Source organism: Balaenoptera musculus, chromosome 2 (genome assembly GCF_009873245.2).
Source record: "Balaenoptera musculus isolate JJ_BM4_2016_0621 chromosome 2, mBalMus1.pri.v3, whole genome shotgun sequence".
NCBI classification, from domain to species: Eukaryota; Metazoa; Chordata; class Mammalia; order Artiodactyla; family Balaenopteridae; genus Balaenoptera; species Balaenoptera musculus.
Genome location: NC_045786.1, coordinates 7,482,609 through 7,501,109, shown reverse-complemented (window position 1 = coordinate 7,501,109; position 18,501 = coordinate 7,482,609). Strand labels below are relative to the sequence as shown.

The 18,501-nt window shown below is 42.5% G+C and overlaps 1 protein-coding gene across 3 annotated transcripts in view; it reads right to left on the bottom strand.

Annotated features, from left to right (window-relative positions):
• Positions 1-18,501, bottom strand: part of FAM107B (family with sequence similarity 107 member B) — a 218,653-nt gene that overhangs the window by 26,322 nt on the left and 173,830 nt on the right. Inside the window, exon 1 of one of the 3 annotated variants that reach the window (XM_036841425.1) lies at positions 11,859-12,090. The exons of the other annotated variants lie outside the window; for them this stretch is intronic. The gene's annotated coding sequence lies outside the window, so the exon portion shown is untranslated. Of the gene's footprint in view, positions 1-11,858; positions 12,091-18,501 lie in introns of those variants that run through there. 3 annotated transcript variants of the gene reach the window in all.

Sequence of the window (18,501 nt, the reverse complement as noted above, 5' to 3'; positions counted from 1 at the left end):
GGAGGACGTGCTCTCACTCCCTCTTGTGACAGCACCGGAATCACAACTAACTGCTGGACAATCATCAACAGGAAGACACTGGAACTCACCAGAAAAGATACCCCACATCCAAAGACAAAGGAGAAGCCACAATGAGACGGTAGGAGGAGCACAATCACAATAAAATCAAATCCCGTAACTGCTGGGTGGGTGACTTACAAACTGGAGAACACTTATACCACAGAAGTCCACCCACTGGAGTGAAGGTTCTGAGCCCCACGTCAGGCTTGCCAACCTGGGGGTCCAGCAACAGGAGGAGGAATTCCCAGAGAATCAGACTTTGAAGGCTAGCGGGATTTGATTGCAGGACTTCGACAGGACTGGGGGAAACAGAGACTCCACTCTTGGAGGGCGCACACAAAGTAGTGTGCGCATCAGGACCCAGGGGAAGGAGCAGTGACCCCAGGGGATACTGAACCAGACCTACCTGCTAGTGTTGGAGGGTCTCCTGCAGAGGTGGGGGGTGGCTCTGTCTCACCGTGAGGACAAGGACACTGGCAGCAGAAGTTCTAGGAAGAACTCCTTGGTGTGAGCCTTCACAGAGTCTGTCACTGGCCCCACCAAAGAGCCCAGGTAGGCTCCAGCATTGGGTGGCCTCAGGCCAAACAACTAACAGGGAGGGAACCCAGCCCCACCCATCAACAGTCAAGTGGATTAAAGTTTTACTGAGCTCTGCCCACCAGAGCAACAGCCAGCTCTACCCACCACCAGTCCCTCCCATCAAGCCTCTTAGATAGCCTCATCCACCAGAGGGCAGATAGCAGAAGCAAGAAGAACTACAATCCTGCAGCCTGTGGAACAAAAACCACATTCACAGAAAGATAGACAGAATGAAAAGGCAGAGGACTATGTAACACATGAAGGAACAAGATAAAACCCCACAAAAACAATTAAAGGAAGTGGAGATAGGCAACATTCCAGAAAAAGAATTCAGAATAATGATAGTGAAGATGATCCAGGACCTTGGAAAAAGAATGGAGGCAGGCGCTTCCCTGGTGGCGCAGTGGTTGAGGGTCTGCCTGCTAATGCAGGAGACATGGGTTCGAGCCCTGGTCTGGGAGGATCCCACATGCCGCAGAGCAACTAGGCCCGTGAGCCACAATTACTGAGCCTGCGCGTCTGGAGCCTGTGCTCCGCAACGGGAGAGGCCATGATAGTGAGAGGCCCGCGCACCACGATGAGGAGTGGCCCCCGCTTGCCGCAACTAGAGAAAGCCCTCGCGCAGAAACGAAGACCCAACACAGCCAAAAATAAATATAAAAATAAATAAATAAGTAAATAAAAAAGATTACTATAAAAAAAAAAAGAATGGAGGCAAAGATCGAGAAGATGCAAGAAATGTTTAACAAAGACCTAGAAGAATTAAAGAACAAACAAACAGAGATGAACAATACAATAACTGAAATGAAAAATACACTAGAAGCAATCAATAATGGAATAACTGAGGCAGAAGAACGGATAAGTGACCTGGAAGACAGAACAGTGGAATTCACTGCAGCAGAACAGAATAAAGAAAAAAGAATGAAAAGAAATGAGAGACCTCTGGGATAACATTACATGCACCAACATTCACATTATAGGGGTCCCAGAAGGAGAAGAGAGAGAGAAAGGATCTGACAAAATATCTGAAGAGATTATAGTCAAAAACTTCCCTGACATGGGAAAGGAAATAGCCACCCAAATACAGGAGGAAGTGCAGAGAGTCCTAGGCAGGATAAACCCAAGGAGAAACATGCTGAGACACACAGTAATCAAACTGACAAAAATTAAAGACAAAGAAAAATTATTAAAAGCAAAAAGGAAAAAACAACAGATAACATACAAGGGAACTCCCATAAGGTAAACAGCTGATTTCTCAGCAGAAATTCTACAACCCAGAAGGGAGTGGCACGATATATTTAAAGTGATGAAAAGGAAGAACCTACAACCAAGATTACTCTACCCAGCAAGGATCTCATTCAGATTTGACGGAGAAATCAAAAGCTTTACAAATAAGCAAAAGCTAAGAGAATTCAGCACCACCAAACCAGCTCACAACAAATACTAAAGGAACTTCTCTAAGTGGGAAACACAAGAGAAGAAAAGGACCTACAAAAACAAACCCAAAACAATTAAGAAAATGGTAATAGGAACACACATATCAATAATTACCTTAAACATGAATGGATTAAATGCTCCAACCAAAAGACAAAGGCTCACTGAATGGATACAAAAACAAGACCCATATATATGCTGTCTACAAGAGACCCACTTCAGACCTAGGGACACATTCAGACTGAAAGTGAGGGGATGGAAAAAGATATTCCATGCAAATGGAAATCAAAAGAAAGCTGGAGTAGCAATACTCATATCAGATAAAATAGACTTTAAAATAAAGAATGTTACAAGAGACAAGGAAGGACACTACATAATGATCAAGGGATCAATCCAAGAAGAATATATAACAATTATAAATATATATGCACCCAACATAGGAGCACCTCAATACATAAGGCAAATGCTAACAGCTATAAAAGAGAAAATCGACAGTAACACAATAATAGTGGGGGACTTTAACAACTCACTTACACCAATGGACAGATCATCCAAAATGAAAATAAATAAGGAAACAGAAGCTTTAAATGACACAATAGACCAGATAGATTTAATTGATATTTATAGGACATTCCATCCAAAAACAGCAGATTACACTTTCTTCTCAAGTGCACATGGAACATTCTCCAGGATAGATCATATCTTGGGTCACAAATCAAGCCTCAGTAAATTTAAGAAAATTGAAATCATATTAAGCATCTTTTCCAACCACAACGCTATGAGATTAGAAATCAATTACAGAGGAAAAAAACGTAAAAAACACAAACACATGAGAGCTAAACAATATGTTACTAAATATCAAAGAGATCACTGAAGAAATCAAAGAGGAAATTAAAAAATACCTGGAGAAAAATGACAACAAAAACATGATGATCCAAAACCTATGGGATGCAGCAAAAGCAGTTCTAAGAGGGAAGTTTACAGCAATAAAATCCTACCTCAAGAAACAAAAAAAATCTCAAATAAACAATCTAACCTTACACCTAAAGGACCTAGAGAAAGAAGAACAAACAAAACCCAAAGTTAGTAGAAGGAAAGAAATCATAAAGATCAGAGCAGAAATAAATGAAACAGAAACAAAGAAAACAATAGCGAAGATCAATAAAACTAAAAGCTGGTTCTTTGAGAAGATAAACAAAATTGATAAACCATTAGCCAGCCTCATCACAAGAAAAAGGGAGAAGACTCAAATCAGTAAAATTAGAAATGAAAAAGGAGAAGTTACAACAGACACCGCAGAAATACAAAGCATCTTAAGAGACTACTACAAGCAACTCCTATGCCAATAAAATGGACAACCTGGAAGAAATGGACAAATACTTAGAAAGGTATAACCTTCCAAGACTGAAGCAGGAAGAAATAGAAAATATGAACAGACCAATCACAAGTAATGAAATGGAAACTGTGATTAAAAATCTTCCAACAAACAAAAGTCCAGGACCAGATGGCTTCACAGGCGAATTCTATCAAACATTTAGAGAAGAGCTAACACCCATCCTTCTCAAACTCTTCCAAAAAATTGCAGAGGAAGGAACACTCCCAAACTCATTCTATGAGGCCACCTTCACCCTGTTACCAAAACCAAACAAAGATACTACAAAAAAAGAAAATTACAGAACAACATCACTGATGAATATAGATGCAAAAATCCTCAACAGAACACCAGCACACAGAATCCAACAACACATTAAAAGGATCATACACCATGATCAAGTGGGATTTATCCCAGGGATGCAAAGATTCTTCAATATACGCAAATCAATCAATGTGATACACCATATTAACAAACTGAAGAATAAAAACCATATGATCATCTCAAAAGATGCAGAAAAAGCTTTTGACAAAATTCAACAGCCATTTATGATAAAAACTCTCCAGAAAGTGGGCATAGAGGGAACCTACCTCAACATAATAAAGGCCATATACGAAAAACCCACAGCAAACATCATTCTCAATGGTGAAAAGCTGAAAGCATTTCCTCTAAGATCAGGAACAAGACAAGGATGTCCACTCTCGCCAGTCTTATTCAACATAGTTTTGGAAGTCCTAGCCATGGCAATCAGAGAAGAAAAAAAAATAAAAGAAATCCAAATTGGAAAAGAAGAAGTAAAACTGTCACTGTTTGCAGATGACATGATACTATACATAGAGAATCCTAAAGATGCCACCAGAAAACTACTAGAGCTAATCAATGAATTTGGTAAAGTTGCAGGATACAAAATTAATGCACAGAAGTCTCTTGCATTCCTATACACTAACGACAAAAGATCAGAAAGAGAAATTAAGGCAACAATCCCGTTCACCATTGCAACAAAAAGAATAAAATACCTAGGAGTAAACCTCCCTAAGGAGGTAAAAGACCTGTATGCAGAAAACTATAAGACACTGATGAAAGAAATCAGAGATGACACAAACAGATGGAGAGATGTACCATGTTCTTGGATTGGAAGAATCAATGTTGTGAAAATGACTATACTACCCAAAGCAATCTACAGATTCAATGCAATCCCTATCAAATTAACAACAGCATTTTCTACGGAACCAGAACAAAAATCTTAAAATTTGTATGGAAACACAAAAGCCTGAATAGCCAAAGCAATCTTGAGGGAAAAAAACGGAGCTGGAGGACTCAGACTCCCTGACTTTCAGAGTATACTTCAAAGCTACAGTAATCAAGACAATATGGTACTGGCACAAAAAGAGAAATATAGATCAATGGTAGAGGATAGAAAGCCCAGAGGTAAACCCACACACCTATGGTCAACTAATCTATGACAAAGGAGGCAAGGATATACAATGGGGAATATACAATGGGGAAAAGACAGTCTCTTCAATAAGTGGTGCTGGGAAAATTGGACAGCTACATTTAAAAGAATGAAATTAGAACACTCCCTAACACCATACACAAAAATAATCTCAAAATGGATTAAAGACCTCAGTGTAAGACCGGACACTATAAAACTCTTAGAGGAAAACATAGGAAGAACACTCTTTGACATAAATCACAACAAGATCTTTTTGACCCACCTCCTAGAATAATGGAAATAAAAACAAAAATAAACAAATGGGACCCAGTGAAACTTAAAAGCTTTTGCACACCAGAGGAAACTATAAACAAGATGAAAAGACAACCCTCAGAATGGGAGAAAATATTTGTGAACGAATCAACGGACAAAGGATTAATCTCCAAAATATATAAATAGCTCATGTAGCTCAATATTAAAAAAACAAACAACTCAATCAAAAAATGGGCAAAAGACCTAAATAGACATTTCTCCAAAGAAGACATACAGATGGACAAGAGGCACATGAAAAGCTGCTCAACATCACTAATTATTAGAGAAATGCAAATCAAAACTACAATGAGGTATCACCTCACACCAGTCAGAATGGCCGTCATCAGAATATCTACAAACAACAAACACTGGAGAGGGTGTGGAGAAAAGTGAACCCTCTTACACTGTTGGTGGGAATGTAAACTGATACAGCCACTATGGAGAACAGTATGGAGGTTCCTTAAAAAACTAAAAATAGAATTACCATATGACCCAGCAATCCCACTACTGGGCATATACCCAGAGAAAACCATAATTCAAAAAGAGTCATGTACCACAATGTTCATTGCAGCTCTATTTACAATAGCCAGGTCATGGAATCAACTTAAATGCCCATCAACAGACAAATGGATAAAGAAGATGTGGTACGTATATACAATGGAATATTACTCAGCCATAAAAAGGAATGAAACTGGGTCATTTGTAGAGACGTGGATGGACCTAGAGACTGTCATACAGAGTGAAGTAAGTCAGAAAGAGAAAAACAAATCTCGTATATTAATGCATATATGTGGAATCTAGAAAAATGGTACAGATGAACCGGTTTGCAAGGCAGAAATAGAGACACAGGCGTGGAGAACAAACATATGGGCACCAAGGGGGGAACGTGGTGGTGGTGGTGTGATGAATTGGGAGATTGGGATTGACATATATACACTAATATGTATAAAATAGATAACTAATAAGAACGTGTCATATAAAAAATAAATTAAATTAAAAAAAATTCAGCCCTCTTGCTTCTCCTCTAGTTTCTCTTGACATATCTTTGTCTACTCTATAAATCCACCTTCTTCCTGCCAACTCCCACCAAAGTCCAAATACATAGGAGCTTCAGAGAATCAATGACAGTTCTTTCTCATTGCCTTACATTCAGAAAATCACCGTCTACTCTCATAGACTACTTGTAAGAAGATATATTTTTGCTACTTCCTGTCCGAAGAATGTGTGGGCAGTGTGTGACAAAAGGCTTGAACACGTACATACCCGTGAATCTGGTAGTTCCCCTTGCAGGAATTACTCCAAGGAGGTAATCAGACAAGGACACAAAACATATAAGAATATGTGTAAGAATATTTTATGTATGATTTATGATAGTGAAAAAGGAAAGAAACCACTTAAATGTCTAATAATGCGATACAATGCAGCTTTAATAAAATCATATTGTTAGAATAAATAATGAAAGGGGAAATACTCACGATGTGTCAAATGAGAGAAAAATTTCAGGTTCCAAAACAGTATGTCCTTTATTTTCTAGTCTGTGCGTTTGCATGAACAAAAGCTATTCGGAGTGTCATCCAACGACCAGCAGTATCCGCATCGCCAGGGAGCTTGTTCAGTGCAAATGCCCTAGCTGAAAGGCATTGGATCAGAATCGCTGGGGGGAGGGCACAGAGATCTGTTTTTTTGTTTACTGTGTGCCCCACCACCTCTGAGGTAGATACTAAAATTTGCCCCATTGTGCAGATGGGGAAATTGAGGCCCAGAGAGACTAGGTAACTTACCCAAGGCTGCAAAGCCAGTAAGTGGCAGCTCGCACAGCTAGCTCCAGAGTCCACACTCCGCACCACTCTGCTCTAGGGCCTCTCTAGGATAAATCTTATATTTGGAAGTGTGCTCTGTGCTTCTTCCCCTAAATCAACAGCATGATGCATCCCACCCGTCCTTGTGTCTTCTTCCTAGTGTTTCAGCACTTCTGTTACAAAGTTATTGATGGGGGAAAGAGGCGTTGCCACTATCACTGGCACCACCATTGACAAACCTCGTGGCGAAGACCTGCTTGAAGTCTTTAAAAAGACGGTTTGATTTAAGTGCACATTAAATACCAGCCCACATTAGCAGAAACCTTAACGCCCTTGAGTGACAGCATGGAGCGTGATACGGGTTTAACACGGAAGGCCTTCCTATCACCAGCTAGAGTGGGGCTGTCACTGGCGATTCCATAAACACCCTTGACAAACCACCCGGCCTATCATCTTTGAAATTATGCAACTTTTGATCAATTTCTTTTACTTTTTTGGTTTCTGCGTTCAAAATTTGCAGGTAACGTAATACTTCAATTTTTATATGATGCTATGTTATATTCACAAAATTCAAATTTGCAAACCAACGCCACCAGCCTTTATTCCCAAACTGCAAATTTCTGAATAAAGGAGCCTACCTTGGCACATTTACTGTATGTGATTTTCCAAGGCGGAAACACCTCAGTCATTCATTTCAGGAAACTACAAAGGGGATGGGTGATCTGGGAAGATGGTGGGTTCAGGCCTGGTCCCTTCTGAGAGGAAGGAAACCACAGAGACCAGAAAAAAAAACTTCCTGCTGGAATAGCTTTCAAAGCCCTCAAATATTCCTGTCTTCAGGAGTGGAATAATAATTCCATAAAACGCATGACCTGGTCCTGCTGGGCACCCACACAAATATTTTCAAAAGCGGAGACTATCTTCAAAAGGACTCAATTTAGAAAGAGCAGAGACCATCTGTTCAGCTTCCCCAGCACCACACATGAGGAAACTGAGGCCCGGAGAGACGGAAGCTTGGCTACGTTCACAGAGAAGGTGGCCACGCCTGGACTGAATCCTGGGTCTGCCTCTGGCCCTCACTTGGCGGGACCCCACCACCTCTCCCACTTCTGACTCCTATACTGAATTTTCTAAATTGATTTTCTACATTTCCTACTCATTTTAGGGGGGGGGGGTGTTTTTGATACTAACATCACCATTAACATTACCTCTTGATCAATAACTGGATGGCATCTTTGAAGATGATACTATGTTTCAGTTATAAGTATCCACACTTCCATCTGCTTCTATATCCTGCCAAATTCCAGAAAACTACAAAGGCACTGTGATGATTTAAAAAAAAAAAAATGCCTCTTAGGGTAGGAGAAAACAACTCATTTGCCTTTTTTTTTTTTAACCTGATATTGACACTGCGTAACCATAATGTTAAAAACCAGTGACTGCTCAGACACAGTGACTTCAGACACCCTCTTTAGACTCTCCGTCTTATCCTTCTCCTATTAAAACCTACCCCTCCTCAAGCATCAATAAACTACTGGATCAAATCAAATAAACTACTGGAAAAGTCAAAATCAGCCCTACTGACAACAGGAGAAGTAAAGACAGGCCTTACTGACAACCGACCCCAATATGCCATCAGGACATAAAGAAAGCTCAGCATAGGACCCAGACGCTGACCTCCACAAAAATGAATGGCCATCCTCCTTTCTCACTACCCTGTGACTGCTAATTCTTTACTAAGTGACAACTCTAACCCCACTTTAATGTCCGGCCTCCTATATAAAAATTGTTAAGATACCCAATCACTGAAATGTGCCTGCTTCCCGACCACATCCAGCCCGGGTCTGGCCCCGTTTCTCTAACCCCACCTTCAAAGCAACCAGCATAAGCAGAGACCCAACTCTGCCTTCCCCAGAGAATCCCAGCACTCTTCCGGGCTACACGCGCCCCGCTGCAGAAGCTAAATGAACCGAACCTCTCTACAGTGACACGTGCATTCCTGGTGGTTGCTGGCTGGTGGGATTCCACACTCATTTGTCTTACTAAATTACTAGTAACATGAGATAGAGTAGAAAGAACCTCAAATAAAAGGTCCACAAACCTAAATCCTGACTTATCCCTTCTCTAGGTCTGCTTCCTTGCTGGTAAAAAGACAGCCAGTTATCCTATATTTTACAACTTTCCATCTCAAATACGCTGTATTTCAGCCATATTGTGGGTCAAATAGGTTTATTTCCATTGAAGAAGGTGCTCTGACTTCCACTCACTCAACGTAACTTTTTCACTTTTGAAATACAGCACAGTTAGAGTTTGTCTGGAAAACTTCTTTTTTTGCTCTTAAAGAGATCTTCATGTGAGAAACAATGCTTACAATTATGTGTTTTTCTGAATGGTTAATTAACATGTTTCATAATTATACAAATATAAGTTGACTCTTATTTGATTTCTGCTTCCACAGTGAAAAATTAGCGTGAGGATTGGGGCACGTCTCCGTCTGGGTCTTGGGAGGACCATCTGGCACTAACTAAACCTCAGAGAGCAGCTATGGGCACAGCCCAGGTACTTTTAATTAAAGTCTGTTTTCCCACCTACCCCTCTTCTGGTTACCCCGTGGGCTTTCTGTGAACAACAAAGAGCCAGTCTTGTTATGAGAACACCAAAACCAAGAAAGGATTATTAAGCCCACCGTTGTCAGCAAGGCCAGAGCCATGAGTGTCCCTCCTTTGTATGAGCCTCGGGTCAGGCCCTAAAGATCTAGGGAGGAGTGAGACATGGTCCCTGCCATCCAGGGCTCACAGCTAGCGGAGAAGACAGGCCCACAATCACTAGTGTGATACACACACGTTGAGGGTGGGAAGCCCGGGGCGGTCTCTGGGAGAAGTTCTTCCTAAGACTGTACCTCCTTCCAGCTCCAAAAGGAGCAAGGTTCTCCCCTTGTGACTCCATCAGTGAGGATGCTCTGGGCCACACGTAACAACACCTGCCTCTAAGGAGCTGCAACCACAGGGGCTCGTTTTCACCTCTCCTAAGAATGTGGTGTCAGGCTGTGCAAGCCTGCTTCCGAGCTCAGTGGTGTCACAGGGGCTCTGGGGTCTTCTCATCGCTCTGCTCAGCAGCCCCGGCACCTCCAGGAGGAAGGGCAGACTGGGAAAGCCCCCCCACCCTGGGTCTCTTTATCCTGGAGGGAAGCCACTCCCAGAAGCCCCCGGGGGCCTTCTGACACCTCACTGGCTAGAGCTGCCTCCTGTGATCACCATAGCAACAAAGGATGCTGGGAAAATGGGGACGTGGCATTCCAGCAGTGAAGAGGGGACAGCAGTGGCTGTTAGGTAGACAACCGACCCTGCCACACACAGACGGTTATGGGCGGAATGTGTCCCCCGATATTCATATGTTGAAGCCCCACCCCCCAGTGTGACAGTAAGTGGAGGTGGGGCCTTTGTGAGGTGATTAGGAGTAGAGGAGGGCATGAGGGCGGGGCCCCCATGATAGGACTAGTGTCCTTATAGGAGGATGAGACACCACAGCTGGCATCTCCCCCTGCCCCTGCCATGTAAGGACATGGTAAGAAGGCTGCTGTCTGTAAGCCAAGAAGAGAGCCCTCACCAGGAATCGCATAAGCCAGCACCCTGATCTTGGACGTCCAGCCTCCAGAACTGTGAGAAATAAATATCTGTTGCTTAACCCACTCAGCCTATGGTATTTTGTTATGGCAGCCCGAGCTGACTAGGACACAAATCCAATTCAACTGTCTTCAAAGGCACTCCAGCCTCCTGACAAGGGGTTCATCAGGCCCCTCCGGGTAAGGTCAGCAGCAACTCTGCACCTCAGCTCCAAAGCTGAAAGGGAAACTAGAGCAACGATCATTTCTTAGAAGTGTTTAGTCCTCACAGCATCTGTAATAAAGCTGCAGTAAGCAACAAAGACGGGGGACCTTTTATTGGGAGCCCTTTCAGCCTTTAGCTTTGCCTTCTACACAAAACCTCCCTTTCTAAACTACCGGGATTTGGGCAAAAGTTCAAACGCAAACACATTTGTAGCGGGTGCTGGCTCCGGAACAAGGGAGTAAACGACGCTGACTCTTAACTTTCTCTGCTTGAACTCCACGCATTAATTCAACTCCCTCAGGAGGCTTGTCATTCTAGGACGCCAGGCCTTACCATTTTCCCACAGGCTGTCCTTCAGCCACAGGAAAACACAAACAAGGCACCCCCAGCCCCGTGGGGCTGTCTACGCACCCTAAACAGTTATTTCAGTCACCCCCATCTCACAGGCCCACCCAGCCCGGAAACTGGATACAATCTCCCTTGGGCCTCCACTGGAGCCCTTTCTCTACATGCAGTAATAGGCAGCGGAAAACTTCCAAAATAAGAATGGGGAAAAATTGACAGCAACCTACTTGGCAAACAAGGAACACAGAAAAACAAAAGCCTAAAAACAAGGAGCCTGCATTTAAACCAGCAGATACCAGGTGCCATGATGTCTGAGAAGCCTAACAGCCTTTCCTCTTGCTGTAATGGAAGGGGGCTCACTGTTAATGAGAAAATAGTCAAGATTTCAAAAATTTATCTATTCCTAGAACAAACAGAGGCCTTAGATAATCACTTACTTGAGTAATGAGCAACAGATACACCAATCACGTTCCAGATCCTATAGAAGTTGAGTGATATCATTCATCTTCATTCCAACAAGATGTTTTAAGGGTGTTTATGTTCAAACATAAATTGTTTTAAGTACAACTTATGATGACTGCAAGACTCTCCTATTTACTTAGTAGCTTCCATCCTCAAGGAACTTCTCTCTTAAAATAAAGCCTTAACCATCACCCCTTCCTCCCCGCATCCAAGTACGCAGAACTCGAACCACTTACCACTGCGCCTACAGCCCCCAGGTCCTCAGCCAACAGGGATTAGGACGTGTGCCCTGAGTACCAACACATCCTCCACCAGGCTACTCACTCTGGCATCGCAATCAAATCTGCTGCTAACCAACAATACTATTTGCTTTACATGTTTTCCCCAAGTCTTACACAACTGCAGCAACAGTACTGATTAAGTAAAAGAACAGGACAGGCTGGTAACCAGTAAACGCTCTGCCCGAGCCCAGTTCCACAGGAAATGGAGAACTCGGCTTTTCTCTCTTTCTGAAGTTACCCAAGTTGGAAATGTTTTCATTTCTTTTGTTGCAACAGGACTCCTTACTCAAGAACTCGGCATCCAGAAACTTCCCATCAGCTTCTGACTACTCTCACAGCTCTTGTCCAAAAGTTCAGAACTTTAACTGTGTCTGTTTTAAACTCCACACATAATAGAAGCTACTGGTTAATTAAACGAAAAGGGCAAGGACAAATGACATATCAACACATCCATAATGAAAATTTGTCCTCTACTTACATCCGGTTATAAAGGAAATCATCAGTCGCTTCCGGAAGAACAGTTATAGTTTAACAAGAAACTACAGATGTATCATGACACCTAACTACTTCCCTTATGCCTTAAAAAAACAAAACAAACAAACAAAAAAAGAATCTGAAAAGCTTAAGATAGGATAGTTTTACCTACTTCAATGAAGTATTCAAAAGTAAAATGCAGCCAAAGGCCATGAAAAATAAAATGCTTCTTTTAAAAAGTTTCCAAGGTAATTCAATGAACAAAAATCTCTACCCTTTAGTTTGTAATCTTACAAATGTCAAACTGAGTAAGAACCCAAGTATTTAAGAGTCCAATTTAAGATTTTTAAATTCAGCCTACAGTACAAAATCTACAAACACAACAGTACATGTGACGTGATAATTAGGAAGGACCCCATCAACTTTATTTTCGTAATTTCATCCATGAAGCTTCGGAGCTGAAGTCATAAACCTTATTTTCTTTCTTTCTTTTTTTTTTTTTTTTAACAGGTTTTGTGTGTGTGTGTGTGTGCGCGCATGCGTGTGTGTTTTGACTGTGTTGGGTCTTCAATGCTGCGTGCGGGCTTTCTCTAGTTGCGGCGAGCAGGGGCTACTCTTCGTTGCGGTGCGCAGGCTTCTCATTGTGGTGGCTTCTCTTGTTGTGGAGCACAGGCTTCAGTAGTTGTGGCGCATGGCCTCAGTAGTTGTGGCTTGCGGGCTCTAGAGCACAGGCTCAGTAGTTGTGGCGCACGGGCTTAGTTGCTCCGTGGCATGTGGGATCTTCCCGGACCAGGGCTCGAACCCGTGTCCCCTGCATTGGCAGGCGGATGCTTAACCACTGTGCCACCAGGGAAGTCCCAACCTTATTTTCCATTTATAAAAGATATATTAGCTCTGGGGAAAAAAAATCTGAGTTACCACTGAGTGTTCCTAAATTTCATTCTGTGAGCCATGTAGGGAAACCAATGTGAAGGACTCAGTGGAACTTCCCTTCTATGTAACATTTAGACTTGCTCTAAAGCTGATAAACTTCCTAAAATACCTCAGGTCCATGGCTTTCAAACTTTTCTGTCTGTAATCCTCTTTATACACAGGGACCCAATAACACACCACACTAAAATCAGCTGAAGTAGAAGTTTCCAGAAGCAATACTAGCCTTATGCTATATACACTCTGATATTTTTCAGTTTCTTTTTTTTTGTAATGCTTCTTGTGACCCACTAAATTGATTTCGTGACCCACTAATGGATGCAGCTTGGAAAATCCTGTCCTAATTCATTTACTTAAACTTGCCACCATCACCTGGCAGCACTCCGGGTACCACGGAAAGCACCTGAAAACTTCCAACAGAAACATAAACTGGATGAGCAGCCAACTGTCACCATCCCTTCCAAATGGGAAGCACTTAAAACCATGACCTTTTAGAAGTTTATTTGAGCTTCTATTACTGCTACTAAAAAGTCATCTCCTCTGTCTAATCTTTAAAATATCCTTATTCCAATCATTAAAGAATAACCTCAAATCCTCCTAGCTATATGTGAATGAGTAAAGAAATACAAAGTAAAGATTACTTAGAGAATTATATTTGTTCATAGTTCAGTACTAAGCCTTTTTCCCTGTGATGATGAACATGGGGAAGAGAGATCACCGAGGCAGTACTTTCTCCCCTTCTTAAAGTGTTTTTTTAAAAGCAGTTTCAATAGTTTCTCTATCCATAGATAAAATGATAGCCATAGTACATCAATATTTAAAGCTAACTGTAATGGCATTTGCTTCTTTGTTAAAAACTACAGTGTAACTCAGATTCTTAATACCAAAACAATAACTCTAGGTGCATATTTTTTAAGAAGCAGGACAAAATTCCACACACTTAATTGGAGTTAACAATGGGTAAGAGGAAGTTCTCCAGTCCCAGGTACCTGCAACCCAACCGCCAAAGGCCATTTACACACGCATGTGGGAAACAGGCGGAAAATGGTAAGGGAGACAACTAAGAATTGATGTATTTTTCTTCCTGGTGAAAAGAGACATGGCAACAGTAATGGTGGTTATGAAACAGTAGAAAGAGCTAAGCTTTCAAGTCTGAGAAAGTCAGAGCCCGCTCTGCCACGTACTAGCTGGATGACCTTGGTTCAACAAGAAAAATACTTAAAATAATTATTCAATAAATATTAGCTGTGGGCTGGGCACAGTCCTAAATGTCCACATCCATCACCTCATTGAATTTTCACAACACTGGAGGTAGATTCTGAGGGCCAGAGGGGCTAAGGCACTTATCCAAAGTCATACAATTAGTCATGGGAAGGCCAGAGTTCAAACATAAGCTAACTCATTTCAAAACCTTTGTTGGGGGTTTGCCTTCTGAGCCCCGCGTTCCTTATCTTTCCCTCTCAGGGTTGCTGTTTGGATTAATGACTGACTGTTAATAAGGACTCATCACACACACACCCCCCACCCCAGCCAGTATCTCAGCTGCCATCAGCACAGGTCACCAAATTTCTCAGGTAAGCGGGCTTCACCTGTTCAAAGTCAGAAACTTCTTATCTTTCGTTCAGAGTCAGAAACCGTATCTTTTTTCCTTCTACCCTCTCACTGCTCCACCCTTCAAACACACCTCCCACACCAATACCTATTACTAACCTTAGGAAATATGTCCAATTTCATCAGCACTGCAGGTAGAGTATATAACACCTCCCATGAGTCTATTTACTAAGGGAAGGGAGGTGGGTGTCCCAGGTTTGTAAGGCAGGGCAAAGTTGTCAGACTTCATTCAAAGCCAAGACAATGACAGGCAGAGAGCCACAAAGGCTGGGACTCAGATGGGGCAGCAGGAGTGCCCTAGAACAATCACTAGGATTAAACTGTATTTACCCTACGAGGCCTTGACCAGGGACAGAATAAAGGCAGGGGAGCGACTGAGCCAGTTGTGGCTTGGGGATCTGGCAGGAATCGGGGCAGGGCCTCAAATATGCCAGGAATTCTGCTGAGGGCAATAAACAATCTCACAGTGGAGGGCAGGATTGCATTAAATCAGTTTTCGAAAGAGGAAGTACCAGGACCAAGTAGTTAATAAGTGTCCACAGAATGTTTCAAAATAGGGCTACATTTCTCCCTTGCTTTTCTGTCCACATCAGTTGGCAAATGCTACCTCCCTCCACTTCCTTATCCCAAAAAGTGGGTAAACAGAAGCACCGACAGGCTGTTCCATGGAAAGAACCAAAGCACATCAACCAATTTAACCCAGTTGATGAAAGACACGTCGATAATACACCATCACCTAATCACTGAATCGGGCCTTTTTTGTAAAACGGCAAATTAGAGGTGAGCTGTGTGAGTACGTGCCCTCAAGGTGTAACAAGTCAGCTATATACTTAGACTTAAATTGTTAGTTGTCATAGCAACAGTGGACAATAATGCCTGCTCAGATTGGTATTTAGCAGTTCAGCTCTTTGTTTTACACTATACGCCTATCACTAATTACATAAACTACTTTCCAAGTATTAAGAAATAACTAGTTTGGCAAACCAAAGGGGAATACAACCCATGAGCCTGACTTGGATAAAGGCACCCGTAAGTCTAAAGGACATACATTGAATTTATGAATGTTCAGAAAACAGGACATTGTTGCTATACAGCTATTTAATAATCTGAAGAGATACAGCGTCTTTTTACCCTTAGGAAAAAAATTAATTATGAAACTAACTACCAGATTAAATAATATCATCTAACAAAAGTAGATTCACTAATACATCCATTATTTTAATAAAATACTGATGACATTATGAATTTAGAATCATTAAATGTCACTCCCACTGACATTCTAATTTTTTTTTAATTTTTATTGGAGTATAGCTGATTTAGAATGTTGTGTTAGCTTCTGCTGTATAGTATAATGGTTCAGTATACATATACATATACCCACTCTTTTTTAGATTCTTTTCCCATGTAGGTCACTACCGAGTAGAGTCGAGTTCCCTGTGCTATACAGGATTCATATTAGTTATCTATTTTATATATAGTAGTGTGTATACCCACCGACATTCTAATTTAAAGCCTGATCATAAAACAAAGATACAAAGTACCCTAGACTAACATTTTTATTTGTCTTTCTAGTTTTATTTTGCCTCATCCTCATTTTTTAAAATAAGTTCTGCTCCTACCTCACTAGCAAGAAACAAATTTTGCTTTCTCTTAAAATGGTCCACTGCAGATTTAAAAAGATTCAACTCACTGGCTTGGAATAATTGGACATCATCTATTTCCTCATTACATCTCTTACTAACCATTTTCTTTACAATTAATGTAAACAACGTGTTTCGTCAAAAGGCACAGGTCCCAGCACCAAAAAGGCCAGGTCCCGGTCCCAGCTCAGCCGCCGACAGGCTCTGCGCTCTCAGCAAATGATCCTGCCCCTTGGGGTCAGTTTCCTCACCTGTGAGCCCCAGACCAGAGGACCAGAGGTTCTCACTAATCAGGGCAGTCTGATCTAAACTTGCAGACTTTCTTGCACACACACACGCACGCGTGCACACGCACGCACACTGCACCAGGCAACACAGTCAGGCTCCAACAGAGACAGGCCTTTCGAAGCCGCACACACTACCCCATCCCTCTCAGAAAGGGAAACGTGAGAAATCTGCTTTTTGCCCATCTGCAACTATAATACAAAATAATAGGGTGACTCCTCGGAAGATCCATGACCAGAAGAAATCCCGACGAAAGCTTGTTTCTGAAATGCAGCCCCTCACTGCCTGTGCGTTGGGACTTCCCATACTTGGAGGCAGACCAGTAAGACAGCATAGCGCTCCTCTCTCAGCGCTCCACATAAAAAGGAGCACTGTTGGATTAACGACGATTGCTTTAAAGAGGCCTTGCAAAGGGTCCTTCTCTGTCATCCGAAACAACTGATTTCATCATCCGTAATTTGCTATCAGAAATTGACATTAAAGTAGTCCATGTTACTCTTCCCAAAAGCACAGAGGATCTACAAGTGCCGATCACGGAGTTTCTGGATGGTTCCTGGCGTGGCCTGGATGCTGTGACTGAAAACGGAAATACATCGGTCAGCACTCAGCTTGCCAGCCATCGGCCAGGTCACAGTATTCTCACCGGTCACAGCCCAGACGAATGACAGCTCTGCACTTGACACCACAAAGCTGTGCCAACCTCTGGCTAGATCAGCCACCTCCTGTGTGCTCTTCTTGCCGGGAGCCTGTAGGATGTGATCAGGGCCACCAGCCTGGCCTCACGGTTCAGCTGCAACGTCATTTCAGGTTGAAAACTCAGAAGGTCTCGTTGTCATTACTGCTTCTCAAATATATCCAGACACCAACATTTCCATGGCTAAAAACGCTCTCCTGATGTTTTCTTCATTGTCAAATAGAAAAATGTTAAAGCAGGAAGCTTGCACTAAGAATTGATCTTCTGCCCGTGGGATTGCCTTAAAATGTAGCTTAGGTCAGGTCACTCCCCAGAAGCTTCTCTAAGCCCCTGACCATGGCCGCCACTCCCTACCTGACCTGACCCGGGCCTACTTCTCACACCCCGTCCCCTGCATCTCTCCGTCTCTCCCTGCCACCTTGCTCCCCGCCCTCCGGCCCTGCCGGCCTCCCTTCATTTTTCACCTAGTCTGTGCTCACGCCAGCACCCCCTCCAACCCATCCCATCCCATCCCAAATCTCTCCGTCCTACTGGCTCACCCTTGAATCTCCACTCAAACATCACCTGCTCAGATCACCCCACCTAACTTGGGTCCTTCCACCATCAGTCTCTGTCCTAAGCTCGCATCCCACCCCTCACAGTCTGGGGAACTGCTTGTTTTACTGCTGGGCACATGTTTTTTGATCATCTTCCCTCTAGATATGAAGCTACCTGAGCATCAGGGCCATTGCTCTCTGTGTACCACTGTATCTCCAGGGCTTACAATTACTAAATGTTTGATTATCACTTGTTAAAGCAATTCAGTGTCTCAGTAAATTTTGCAGGGTTAGAAAAGATGCAGCCCATGAACATTTTTCTTTGTCCTAAATTGGTCATGGACCAATAAAAAAAAAGTATTCACTTGTCTTGGGCAAAATTAATTTCTACTCTTTCTATTTCTCCCCACTGAATATCCACCCTGTGG